At 43.4% G+C, this 14,615-nt stretch overlaps 1 pseudogene; it reads right to left on the bottom strand.

Annotated features, from left to right (window-relative positions):
- Window positions 1-2,053: 2,053 nt before the first annotated feature.
- Window positions 2,054-12,719, bottom strand: LOC119329412 (annotated as a pseudogene).
- Window positions 12,720-14,615: the final 1,896 nt, after the last annotated feature.

Here is a 14,615-nt window from a genome sequence, read left to right as displayed (position 1 = left end):
GAGGACGGAGGGAGTACGAAGTAATCCTATACAAGTAAAATGAGTTATTAAAAAAATTGAGTAACATTATTACTGCTACGTTCCTCCTCCCTCACAATTTTCTCTTTTTCTTCGTAGTGAGCTAATACACGGAAGCGAGCCATTTTTTTTATGAATGTAATTGCTCGAAAACATTTTTTTTATTAGCATTTGGAAACTTACCGCAAACACCTACTGTTTTTTCAAGAAAACATAACATGGAGAACAATAGCCATTTGTGTGTTTAATGTATGGTTACTGGATTTTGAACAAGTCCTCATGCTCATGACCACGAGAGATGGTACCGCCACCGAGATGTATTGTGTTGCGGGTGTACGGCCGATGCCGGACGGCAGCTTGGACAAGAATATTAATCGTCAGGCTTTGTATTGCCCATGTGATCAAGGAGGTTGTGGTGCAGACACTTTACGCTGCAGGAGGGGCGTATCCTGGAGACAATCGTCAGGCTCGCTGGTCAATTCGACAACAGCGACACCGAACTACTCCTAGTCGTCTGAAATATCGACGGTGGTGGTCGCAAATCAGGGCATATTTTGATAAGGCAAAAAGAAATGCAACTAAGTCGCCACTAGCTTTTCGACTATGCAACTAAGACTGTTTGGATTATTACCAACATATTTAAACTTAACGCAAAATTGTACGTGCATGCAGATCCAAACTTTGCTTAGTCCATCGTTCGTTTATATTCAATTGAATTTGGAACTAGACACTACCGGTAGAGCCAGTTACCAGACTATGACTTATTAACAGGCCCGGTCCTGAAATTTTGGGGGCCCAGGGCGAAACCAGAACACCTGCCCTTCAATATAAGCATCAAAATAATGAATATGCATGTATATATAAAATGTTATCAAAACATTTAAATGCATAGAAAACAATATCCATGTCAAGTACTCCCTCGGCCCCTCCGTAAAAATATAAGAGTTTAGTGATCTAAACGCTCTTATATTTCTTTACAGAGGGAGAAATTTGTAAATATTATAATGATATTTTTATCAGGGAAGAGAGAATAAGAGACATGCTTCATCTAAAATCTTGCGGTCACGGTGACCGGTGGGTGCGGCGTGGTCTCCTCTCAACTATGGAGCTGCAGTCTCCTCTCCGGAGACTCCAGAATTCATTCAACATGACAGTGGAGAGTAATATCATTTTAGTGTCGAACAATGCCAACTAGAAGGATCCGGCGCAGCGGGATTTCACATGGATTTCGCAGGGAGTTGTTCTATTTTGTGTGTTGGCGCCAACGGAAACAATGGTCTGCAAGTTCTTTTTTTTACATGTTGGCTTTCAGTGAGCCTTTCATGTCAGTGGTTTTATGCGGCCGGTGCTAATGGGCTCACATGTGTGCTCGTGCTGTCTTAGGGGGGTGGACCAACTGGGCGTCCAATAACACCGTGACTCATAGGCGCGCTCCCGTATTTGGCCGACCCACGTAACAACAGAGCACTATAGCAGCTTGAATTTACTGTAATGGTACGATGTACGGTAGTGAACGGTGTACTATAGCACCCATGTTTGGAACATTTTTGAAATTCCAAATTTGTAAAATAAAATAAAAACATGAATTGTTTTTATTTTTTAACAAACTTTTGAAACTGGAACCTTTTTTGAATTTCCAAACAAATATTTAAAACGCCAATTTTTTTGAAAATACCAAACATTTTATGTAATTTGGAACAAATTTTGAAATTTATGAATATTTTTTAAAAGGGAACTTTAAAAAAAACAAAACCCAAAGAAAACCACTAAAGCGAACAACAGAACGAAGAAAAGGCACACAAAAAAAAACCATGAAAAAACGGACGGGAATGCTCTCAAAACTAGATAGCTAAAATGGGCCGGCCTGTTTCGGGGCTCGCTCGAAACTCGTGTGCTTTCCGCCAGCATTTTGCCGCAATGTGCGGCGAATAGGAATTCGGGGTGGAAACTATGGCTCCCCACCGCTGCCAAAAAGGGCCGACAAAACAGGCCAGCATTTTGGCAACATGCTTTGCTTAGTTAGTTTCACTTTCTCTGAGATCAAGACTAGGTTTTCGCTGCAGCTGGCAAGATAACCCGACATTTATCTACATCACAGTTATTATTACATAAAGGACACCGAATAAACATAAAGCACAAATAAGTCCTTGGGTGATGCACAGAAGACCTGTTGACTAGAAAAGAAAGAGAAAAAACGGGCGTCCACCATGGCAGCAACGGGCTTGGGGCCTCCATCAGGATCAGCAGGCGAGCAGGCCATCAGCTAGTCAGCGGCGTACGCTAGCAAACCACCAAGCCCACCTGAGATATGGCATGAAGTTTCCATTCTACTCCCTCCGTTCCTAAATACTTTGGATACTCGATGGTCTTTTCTGGGGCTGACTTCGACTTGCCTTGTGCAGTGCCCCGTGTCGACTTCTGTTCGGCATCCTTCGCTGGCCCCACACTGATGATTTGGACGGAGGGGAAGCCCTTCTTGCGCAGGCTAGAAACCACTTGTACCGGGTCAAAGCCGCCAATCACCTCTAGCAAGTCCTTGCCGTCACTGGTTATACGCATGGAATCCACACCTTGCAGCCATATATATACCAGTACTGATAAGTAATGCATAAAAGGAAGTCAAAATGCATCCGCTCAATGGGTATGTACCTTGTATTTTGCTCACCAACTTCAGCACTTTGGACTTGTCTTTTGGGCTTGGTGCACTCAACTTGATAACAATCTTTTTACCCGCGGTCAAACGCTGCGGAACAAACTGACAAGCAGAAAAGGTGATGAGGTAGAGGTGAAAATAATCTCGTGCAGCCTATCAAATCATACTCACAACCTGCCGTTTGTTAACCAACGGTTATCTAGTGCGTCGCCTCAATTGGATTTTCAACAGTGGTGGTCACGTCACATAAATCTGGCGGAGCTTGAACAAGATTGGGGAGAGGGCAAATCACCAAATCTTGCAAGCTGTGATAAACACTTTCCATCCTACACTTTTTTCAGGATACTTTCCAGCATGCTATTGGTTGCTACACATAATTAACAATTTAGTAGTCAAATTTCTGTTCCAAAGGAGGGCCGGGCCACGGGTCCTCTTGAGCCCTGACTCTAACTAAGCTCCGCCTGTGGTCCCACGATTGGAACTCATATTTCTATCATTGGAACTCAACCATGGCATAATGGCTGTGTACCACTCGCGTCGGCACGGCAGCTGTATAATTAGCTCCATTAGAGAGAGATAGGCTATGTTTTTCTTTCCAAATAGACGGGTTTGGCCGATATATAAGGCCATAGTACGTTTATTGCAGACAAGGTTATGTTTTCGCAAGGGAAAGTGTGTGTTCGGTGTTAAATACTACACTAGTGTCAAAAACGCTCTTATATTATGTGACGGAGGGAGTATCTTAGTGTACATATTTGGTCCTCATGCACCTAAAAATTAGTTGGCCTATGTGTCGGATCACTGATTCTCTCGTCTCTTACATTTGCTATATCACGCTAATGTCAGACATTTTTTACAGATCAGATTTTGGTCAAAACTACTTATAGTCAAGCTCTAATCTCATTGTGTTTTTTTAAAAAAAAACTATTCAAGCTAAGAACTTTTCAGGTATAAGTATTAATTACAAGGAAAAAATCATGAAGGTCTTTCGGTTTGTTGAAGAGGGAACTCACCTTATGCGAGTATGTTGCCAATGGCGCTTTTGATTCTGCAACCATGGTTGCCGGTGACGCTTTTGATTCTGCAGCTTTGCTTGCTTGTGAAACTTCTTATTCTGCAACTACCAGTCTGAATATTTCTTTAGAACGAGCAATCATCTGCATGTAACCATCAACTTAGAAAGATTGTTTATTTGCAGCGAAAATATGAAGGTTAAAACAGGTTCTCAGTTGAAATGAAATCAGGGAGAGCAAATATAAATGCCGTCAGTGATCATACCTGCTGTAGATATGAACTACCTACGTCACTTCTAATTGACTGCTCAGTAACTTCAGTTTTATCAAACATATGGATGATGTGCTGTGTAGTGGATCTGTTCCCTGGGTTATGGTCCATGCAGCTCATCCCTATCTCGACGCATACTTTTACTTGCTGGTAACATGTTTCCAGTGATCTGTGTCCTGGTGACATATCCAATTTCAACCTATTTCTCCAATTTTCAAGTACCTATCAGTTTGCAAAAAGGAGAATTAAATATCGGAAGCATATGTATTATTGTAACTACATGCTAAATTCAAATAGCTTTTCAAATGTGCACAGAAAAAAGTGAAATAAGAAACACTGCATTTAGTTTGCACTAAACCAAGACAAGAGAAACAAAAAGAAAGTTGTGCTATGATCACATTTTAGTTATCTCTATTGTCAGATTTTTATCTTCTCTTCGTTGCCATTTGACTATGCATTAAATTCAAGTGTACCAAATATGCTATCAAGCATATTTATCTGCAAAGTTGTTAGACAAAATTAGTCTTACACCAGCTGTGTTTGAGCAATCCTTTTTATTCCGTCCAGTCACTATCTGCATAATGACAACCCCCAAACTGTATATGTCAGACTTGTATGTGATTGCTCCCCCGTCCAAGTATTCTGGCGTAGCCATGTAAGCCCTGCACAAGAATTGGTATCAGGCACAGACGAATTCCAGCCCTATTAATGTTTGATAAAACTACAGGGTTCTCAACAGAGACTTTGCTTACAGCGATCTAAGGCCAGTTCGACTTATGTCTTCACCCCAGAATTTTGAATAACCAAAGTCCACTATTTTTGGTACCATTTTCTCATCAAATAGTATGTTGCCTGGTGTGAGGTCTAAACGAGCAATGCGTTTATCATGTAGATAATGCAAACCCTGACAAATTTCTTTAATTATTCGATAACGCGTGTGCCAGTCAAATCCACAAGATTCATCTGTAGGAGTAAACATAGAACATCGGGAAATATGTCATAGTAGCCTAATGAGGCATGCCATAATAGCGAAGATATTCAGACCAAGTGATCATAAATAAAGAAAGATAAAGAAAAGTAAAAAAAAGAATAAACTGGACCCATCACCATACATACCAGTAAGATACATCTGAAGATTTCCATTACAAAGATATTCGAAGCACATAAACCTCTCTTGCACCATTACAGAAATACTTTTGCCTCTTTCCTTAGTCACATTCCCGTGTGTGTTAGCACAGTAACCTAGAAACCTTACTATGTTGCTGTGCTTAACACTCGTTAGGCCGTGGACACCATCCAGAAATAGTTTGTCATCAGTTGCAATTGCAAGCTTCTTCACAACAACAGTACTTCCATTTTGAAGATTTCCCTGTTTAACTTCCCGTGTTAGGATGAGCATGAGCATTCAGTTTTTTATCTCTCCATATTTAGCATTTCACTAAAGTATGGCAAAGATTGCTCAATTAAGAAGCAGGTATACCTTGTAAAGTACTCCAAACTCGCTTCTACCAATCTCTTGGTCATCAGAGAAATTATTTGTGATGTCTTCCAGGAGTGATAAATCGAGAGCTTTCGGCTCAGCACTTTCATCACATAGCATGCTCTCCAGGACATGATGTTTGCTAGCTTCAGCTGTTTTTTCTAGTCACATGAAACAAATAACAGCAGGTCATTTTAATTCATCTAAAATGTATGTTCTAAAATAATCTGGGTTACTATCAAACAGTAATTTGATCTGTACAGGTCCACAACCATGAGAAATGTTTTACAGTAATAAGAGGGGTAATGTGAATTAATTGCCTCCGCCACCAGGGCCAGGGCATGCTTAGGGCACTCCCAATGCTTGTTTCTTAGCACAGTTCATAGGAAAAAGAGGTAATATCACTGGAAGTCGTAGAACTTGCGCTTGATGTTCAGTTTAGTGCTATAACTTTGAAAATACGGATTTGTGATCATCTAACTTGACATCACGTGCATATACGGTCACAAAAAACGTATGCGGATGTATCAGGGTGTATGGCCCCACCAGTCAGTGAGCCATGGCGCTCCGTCAACTCATTTTTTGGACAAAACACCCTCGCATTTTTTATTTGCGGGAAAAGTGGCCACTGCAATGCATTTTTACAGCAGACCACCTTGCTTTTTTTATTTGCAAAAGAGCTGACCACTGTACTGCAAATAGGTACAAAAATTGGGGGGACCGGGTCTCGAACCATGTTGCACACCCATGTTTACTACACAAGCCAGTCTAGGAAACACAGCCTTCACGTACGAATGTTTGGTAAGATAGCAAACCTACATGTACTCACGGTGGAGCTTAGATACAATTTTTTTTTAAAGGAAGACAGGTCTCGAGCACCAGACCGACGTATACAAGCCGAGACACTCTAGCCGATCCACGTACCATAAATATACATGTACTGAGTACGGACACATGTGGAGTTTAAATGAGTTGCATATACTGCGGCGCATTTTGCACTTTGTTATTATTTTGAAGATATTTGTAAAATGTAATTGCAAAGTTATGGTAGAAAAATATTATACATAAAAACAATCATTAGTAAATAAAAACCTTTTAATATAAGCTTGTGTATTATATAAAAAATACTTAGTTAATACCGACATTGATTTTTTTAATAAATATGTTTAAGGAATCAAAAGAATTATACACTCGTAGCTTATATTTAAATTATGTAAAATGAAGAATTCAAACATTTACTAAATATTCACGAATACTCACTTGTGTATAATTTTTACACATGACTTATATTAAAAATATATATAACTGAAGTATTAGACAGGAGTTGAATATTCATATAAACAGTGTATATTTTAAATTATGAATACTTTTAGTTATACAAACATTAGAGATACAAATGTGTAAATATTTATTGAAATGTTTGTATAATTAAAATAATATTTTAATTGTAATTATGTGGAAATTTTATTTATTTTTGAATGATACGAGCATTTTTATAATTCATAAAAAATATTTAAATAGATGAATATTTTTTAAATAATGCATGAACAAATTTAAAAGTAGGTTAATTTTTTTTGCGAGAAAACTTCCATCCTATTCATGTTCAATCATGGCAGTACAACGAACACCTACAACGAACAACGAAGATAATAAAAATTTCATCAAGATCCGTAGACCACCTAGCGACGACTACAAGCACTGAAGCGAGCCAAAGGCGCGCCGTCGTCATCGCCTCTCCCTCACCGGAGTCGCGCACAACTTGTTGTAGCAGACAGTCGGGAAGTCGTCGTGGTAAGACCCCATAGGACCAGCGCACCAGAACAGCGACCGCCGCTGATGAAGAATAACGTAGATTAAAGGATCCAACCCGAAGACACACGAACACAGACGAACAACAACCTGACCTGAGCAAATCCATCGAGGATAGATCCGCCGGAGACACACCTCCACACACACCCACCAATGATTCTAGACGCACCACCGGAACGGGAGCTAGGCGGGCAGACCTTTATTCCATCTTCAGGGAAACGCCGCCGTCTCGCCTTCCTGAGTAGGACACAAAACCTAACAAAACTCAAAGGAACGACTAACAACGGAGCCCTCCTATCAGACGTTGGCAGGATCCACTGTGCCCCATGGCCCTAGGGCTACCGGAGACGAGGCGGACCTGCGGCGGCATCGGCGAGAGGCACAACCCTAGCTTCTTCTGAAGGAGGAGTAAAAGTAGGTTATTTCGTTTGTATGTACAATATTTAGAACACACGTATATTTAGACGTTATTTTTATTGCTGAAGTTATAGTTTAAATACTATCTACAAGCTTCTAGTACAATAAGAATAGTTATTCAGTGTAGATTTGTACATGCGCAGGTTGTAGTGGCTAGAACGTGTTGTATGCTACTCTTTGTTTGTGGTTTAGAGAGCTGGCGGCCATACTTATTCATGTGAATTTTCACTGTGTAATGACAGGTGGGACCCACTGCTCATAGATGGGAAAGAATGAATGTGATTTAAGCTCCACGTTTAGTACATGTAGGTTTGCGATCCAGTCATGATATGGGAATGTGAAGGTTAGAATGGTTAGAGTGGCTTGTGTCATGATCATTGGTTGGGGTTCGAGAACTAGTGCCCCTATTTTTTGTTTTAATTTTTGTACATTTTTCGAGTACAAAGGTTAGCTTTTCTGCAAATAAAAAGTGAGGGGGTTTTGTGTAAAATGCGGCGGTCGGTTTTTTTCACAAATAAAAATGCAAGGGTGTTTTGTGCAAAAATGAGTAGGCCGAGCGCCATCACTCACTGACAGGTGGGGCCATACACCATGATACGTCCGCATACATGTTTTGTGACCGTATTTGCACGTGATGTCAAGTTAGTTGACCAAAAATTCGTATTTTTAAAGTTCTAGCACCAAACAAACATCGAATGCAAGTTCTGAGATGTCATGATAATTAAAGAAGAGAAAGGGGAGAATTGTATGTTAGTGGAGATAAGGCTCTTTGCTCCTTTCAATATGAAGTGTAATTAATGCTCTGATCCGGTGTGGCTTCTCTTCCTATGTTTCTCTCCACAACTAGACCACTGTTGAGATGCAAATGTGATCCTTAACCCAATTAAATGCAACACCCTTAGATACAGCATCTAAGAGACAATGCATTGGGGTGGTTGTCTCTAAAAACTATCCACCACCTCGGATAACACATTAAAGAGCCAATGCATTGGGAGCGCACTCGCACGTGTTATGGGGTGCGCATGTGAGATGATGTGTGTGTCTACCTTGTAATTGCAAAAAAAAAAAAAAAGAACTCATCCCAACTTCCTGCGCAGAAGATATCACTAGTCAGGGATTTTACGAAGCTATCCAAATCCACAAGGAGTTTGATATTTGTGGATGACCTGATTGTAGCGTACAAGTAAATGGGGCACGAAAGAAACAGAAATACCTGACTTCGGATGACATGAAGCGACACTAGATGGCAGGTCAGGATTTTGTGACAACCTGAGGATAACATATTTACTTTTGGTTAAAACACTATCAGACGATAAGATAAAACTGATAATATAATATTGTAAGCTTTGGTTTGGCAAAACTTCATCCTAAATGGTTTACGGTACAGGAAATCTCCAGTAAATATTTTCTATAGCACTTGGGTCTTTCACGTAATAATTTTTTGCCCAGAGCCCAGAGAAAAATGTTCAGACTGGAGGAAAGAAGTGAATGAAAAAACAGCGATCTTGCGAAGAATTACTGCTAGAATAAGAAAGATCCATACCAGTCATCATCATATTTGTTTGTGTCTTCAGCTTTCTCTAGAACCCCGTGTATTTCACCTAATAACCCTCTTTCTTGCCTCTGATGCTGTTTTTCTGAATGACGATATTCTTCCTCAAGCGGATCCACCCATTTTACACTAAAATTTGGACACCTTGGATGCTTGCTAATGGCTTCCTTGAATGCTGACTCAGAGGCCCTCCAGCCAGATTCGGTGGCAGCCCCAATTTGTCCAGCAACATCCTGGAGATTTATAAGGTGCTCAACTCCGGCAAGCATATTATCATACTTCTCTCCAATATGTGTGTTAAAACGTAGCTTGAGCCTCCGAAGATTGCGCATGGCTCCTGACATGAAAGACATGCAAAGTATACCACACCTGAACTTGAAATACTTGAGAACTGGGAAAGCCCCATCATTGAAGACGATCCTTCACTCAGGAGCTGTCTGGACACACAATGAGAGAACCCTGAGGGAATGTAATCCTGTGAGGCTATCAATATCATTCATCAGCAGTTCTCTAACAGCAATTTTCAAATTGCAGAGTTTGTAGAGTTGTCCGATCCACTTGGGAAATCTAGAAAAGGCGCATATCGATGGTAACAACTCAAGCCTCTCGAGAAAGACAGGAGTAGAGTACATGCTCCTCGAGCCATCAAAAAGAACAGCCGTGCCAGCAGTACCAGAAGCCAACGTGAAAGATTTGAGGTTACCCAGTTTCCCAAGTGATGTAGCCAGAGCTATCAGTTTTTCCTTCAAATGTTCACCAGATAGTGACAAAGAATAGGTGAGATGAAGATCCCGCAGGTTTGTAAGATCGCCAAGGCCCCATAGATTGTCTTCAGAGCTACTGCCAAGGTCAAAATACATGAGTGTACGTAGAGACCTCATGCACCCAACCCCGTCGGGTAGATTTGTCCCACTTCCAAGACGGAGATGCAACAAGTTAGAAAGTCGAACAATGTCCGGTGGAACAGCACATACTTCTGCATTTATTTCCAGTGTTTCATCGGTTCAATCTCATCTGGAAGCTTTACAGTGACATTACATGTGACCTGCAAATATCTCAACCAAAACAGTTCACAAATTCCTTCAAGGCTGAAACTCGTGTTTCCAATGTCACCCCAAAAATGAAGAATTAGAACTCGAAGAAGCTTAAACACCATGAATGAAGGCACACAGTTAAACAAGCCAGAAAAGAAGAGTGATCGAACTTGTGATAATCCGACACTTGATGGCATGGTTGCATATGTTGCACTACCAAAGTGGAGCGACAATCGACGAACTTTATCAGTAACCGGTATTGCCATTTGAGAAAAATCGACTAGAGTGATAAAATTCTCTTCAATGGACTTGTATGTAATGAGATCAAGTACCATGTGATGCACTGAATAAGACAAAACCTCATAATTATAGTTGATATCCATAGCTTGGATCAGGCCTGTACTGACAAGCTCATCAAAATAGCTCCCGGCAACTTCCTCCATGTCTTCCCCTTCTTTTGCACATATGAAGCCCTCAGCTACCCATTGCTTTACCAAATCACCTTTCAAGAATTGGCAGCCCTCTGGACAGATACTAAGGTAAAGCAGACATGTCTTTAAATAATGTGGAAGACTACTTAGACTCATGTTTAATATTTGCCCCATAAATCCATCCATGGTATGGTTTGCCCCAAAAGAATTCTGCATACATCCCAATTGCTCTAATTTCTCAGGTTGGCTTGCCAAAAGGCTGGCTGCAATGATGATTGCTGATGGCAAGCCACCACAATTTCTCTTAATCTGGGGTAGAACATTATCAAATTGTTGAACCCCTGAGGCAAGAACTTTGGAGTAATAATTTCTCCGAGTCATCATCACTAAGAGATTCCATTTTAAAAATATGCTTAGGGCAAAAACCACAGCATGCCATAGCTACTTCCATAGTTTCTGTTGTAGTTATTATTCTGCTGCAACAATTACCCTCTGGGAAAGCACGACTTAAAACATCCCATACTGATGTAGCCCATAAGTCATCAATTATAATAAAGTACCTGACAAATATTTTAAACAAACATGCATATTAGCCAAACACCAAATGATAATATCAAATGGAAAAATGAAAATAAGCTTATGTACATCATTAGTTTCTTTGGGATATGAGAATTCAGAAAGTTCAGGTATACAGCGCACACCATGGTTAGCTAGCAAGATCACCTCTGTCTCTCTGATTTTTATATAATGTCAAAGCACAAGTTTCATGGAATGACATTCTTTCAGCATTACTACATTACTGCCCCAACGTCTTATATTTAGGAATTGAGGTAGTACCTCTTATCACGTAGATATTCCCTGAGATCGCGGATCAGGTGGGGCATCTCGCCAGGGTCCGGCGGCTGGTGCTGACGGACTTGCGAGAGTATGCTCCTGATGATTCCCCTCATATCGGGCTTTCGGGCTGTCCGCACAAATGCCCGGCACTCGAACTGTCCGCGGAGCATACCCCATAATTTTTGTGCAAGAGTGGTCTTGCCGATTCCTCCCACACCAAAAATCGACACTACCTTGAGCTCCTCTTCTCCGTCAATCAACCACCGGCGAAGCTCATCCACTGGGCCTTCTATGCCAACTAGATCACCCGTATCCAGCGAAACAACCGGAAGCTCAGGGCTGCCCACACCAGAGTTTCCAGGATCTGAGGCGCAATCATAAAGCTTATACCTCCAGTACCGATGGGTCGCCTCCTGCGCTCGACTCCTAAATTCTGAGACCTTGTCCGCGATCCACCGGCGCCACCTCCACCTCTCCGGAAGGCGGCTGAGCTTCAACCGGGTGATAGTCTTCCGGCGAGCAGCTCTGCGGATCTTGGCGCGGCCGTCAGCGCGGACGAACTGATCCGCGCAGTCCACCATGTCGTAGGACAGCTCCCGCACCTCCTTCATCCAGTACCTCGCCGCCAGGGGAGGGTCCTGAGCATTCAAGAGCTTCACAAGGAGCTCGTGCAGAGTGTGGAGATCGGCTGCCAGCTGCTCGATCTCATCCGTGACGGCCCCCTTCAGTGCCCAGTGCCCGGTCGCCAGGAGCTCGTCGAGCTTCCGTGGGAGCGAGCCCATGGCGCCCAGCGAGGCACTGATTGGGCTCGGCTCCATGACGATGCTCTGTGTCACCAAAAAGGGGATCTTTAGGTGTATTTCACTATCACTGGATCGGTAAGTGAAAGAGGATAAATAAAGTGAGGAAAAGGAACCTGTGGAAGAAGATATCCGGAATTGGACGATGCGGGGACTGCAGCAGGGCAGAATCCCCTCCGGTGGAGGAGAGCGGGTGACGTCGCCGGCGCTCACCGCAGAAGAGGCGGCGACTCAGGGTCAAGGATTGGGAGGCGGCGACTCAGGGTCAGAGATGGAAATGGAGCCGGCGAGATTTCCCTCCCTGAGAATCGAGAACAAAGACGAGGACGGCGGCAAGATGCAGCAGGTTGGCTCCGGGCGGAAGAGGAAAGTCCTTTTCTATTCCAGATCGAAGAAGAAGAAGGAGGGTTAGGTTGAGAAGAAAAGAAATAAGTAAAACGCATCCAATGGTCTCAAACTTATCTACTCCCTCCGTCTCAGTTTACAAGTCCTACATGTATACCTAAGTTGCTAATTTTATCACCATAATATAAATTATATAACACAAAGATTATACTGTTTGAAAGTAGAACATATGAGGTTTATATTGGTATATTATTTATAATATATGACTTGTATTAGTTTGGTCAAATTGACGACCTAAGAGTACGCGCACACCCTGTAAACTAAGAGAGAAAGTACAAGTTTTGCCGTCTCTACAAGCAAGTTCTGAATAGACACCAAAGGAGGTATTGGGGTTGATAGCCATCTAAGGGCATCTTCAACATTGACCCGCAAATTTGCTCCGGCATCCGTCCATGGACAGGAACCAGTCCACGGACACAGATACCGGAGGCCGCCATCCAACGCTGCCCGCATACATTTAAACCATGGTTTAATTTAAACGGACAAAATTCATGCAAACATGATGAATTTTCATATAAACCGAAAGAGATTCATGCAAACACGAGGATTTCATATAAACCAGACGAAATTCATTACATTTCGATAATACTTCAACTAAAAGTTATAATTCCGGACATACTTCAACTAATCACCTAGTCTAAACCTAATCTAAATGATCGTTAGCGCCCGTTCCCCATGTCCGGCCATGAGCCCCGAAAACTGAAGCTCCGGCATTTGCCTTCGCCTTCTTCAGTTCCGCCTCAACGCTCTCCAGCTCTGTCTTCGCAGCCTCCGTCACCGCAGCTTGAGCGGCTAGTAGGCCGATGATTTTCAGTCCATCAAGTTTGGCTTCTGGTGGAGGGGAAGAGCGATGGCCTTCCTGGGACACGAGCGGCAGCGACAAACCATGCACTGCTCTTCATTGTTGCCAGCGGCGGAACGCGGCCTTGGCGGAGCCGGCGATGTCCTCCTCGTCGTCGCTCTTGCCCCACACCTCCTCGACCGTCACGTCGAACTTCTTGTAGGCGGCCTCCAGTTCCGCCCGGCGCTGGCGGTATTGCTAGTGGTAGCGACGGATCTCCCGGGCGGAGCAGTAGGACTCGAGCAGTGTCGCTTGCTCCGCTGCGTCCGCGTCCGGCGCGATGGCCCTGTTGACTATGAGCAAGTCCTCCGCCTACTAGTGCTCCTCGAGGAGCTATAGGTTGTAGGCCTCATCAGCCTGCGCTTCCCGGAACCGCTCCTCCCACACCATGTCCATGTAGTGGGAACGGCCTCGTCGATGGTCATGTTGCAGTGCACCGGCGAGGGGGGCGCCGACTCTTCCTCGGACGTGTCCTCCATTGGGACGTCATCGGCCTTCCAGCCGGCAGCAAAGGCGGCCGTCTCCTTCTGCTCCGACGATAGTCCGTCCTAGAGAGCTTTGGAGCGCGAGTAGGCCATGGTGGGCGTGGTGCGAAGAGAAGAAAGGGACCATGTGAGGATGTCTGTGGCTATGGCTAGGGCTAGAGTTTGTATAGCGGGCGAATGACAATGGTTGGCGGCAGACGGATGGACGGTGGCACAGGAGTAGGTTCCTCGGCAACCATGTGTCATTAATGTAGGTCACCGGATGACCATGGTGTCATTTGAATGCGGAGTAATCGCATGCATTGGGAAGTGGCGCAGGGGGGGGCGCTCTCTCGGCCGGCGTGCCGCTTTTAATGTCGGCGCTAGTGAGAGGTCGTGTCCACACTGGCCGGGAATGAATGCAGCACTGACGGTTTGGAGCGGCGCCGGTCATTTTGAGAAGGAAGTGCGCGGGCGAGGGAAGGGGTTTAGATGAGCCACCATTGCTAGACGCAGATGTGGCAACGGTCCAGACGCCGACAAAGCTCCTCCCACTTTGTCTTTGGTTTATAGAAAAAAGTATGTCCAGG

Source organism: Triticum dicoccoides, chromosome 7A, assembly GCF_002162155.2.
Source record: "Triticum dicoccoides isolate Atlit2015 ecotype Zavitan chromosome 7A, WEW_v2.0, whole genome shotgun sequence".
NCBI lineage: Eukaryota > Viridiplantae > Streptophyta > Magnoliopsida > Poales > Poaceae > Triticum > Triticum dicoccoides.
The sequence above is the reverse complement of the archived record's forward strand: the minus strand, read 5'-3'. Positions and strand labels throughout refer to the sequence as shown.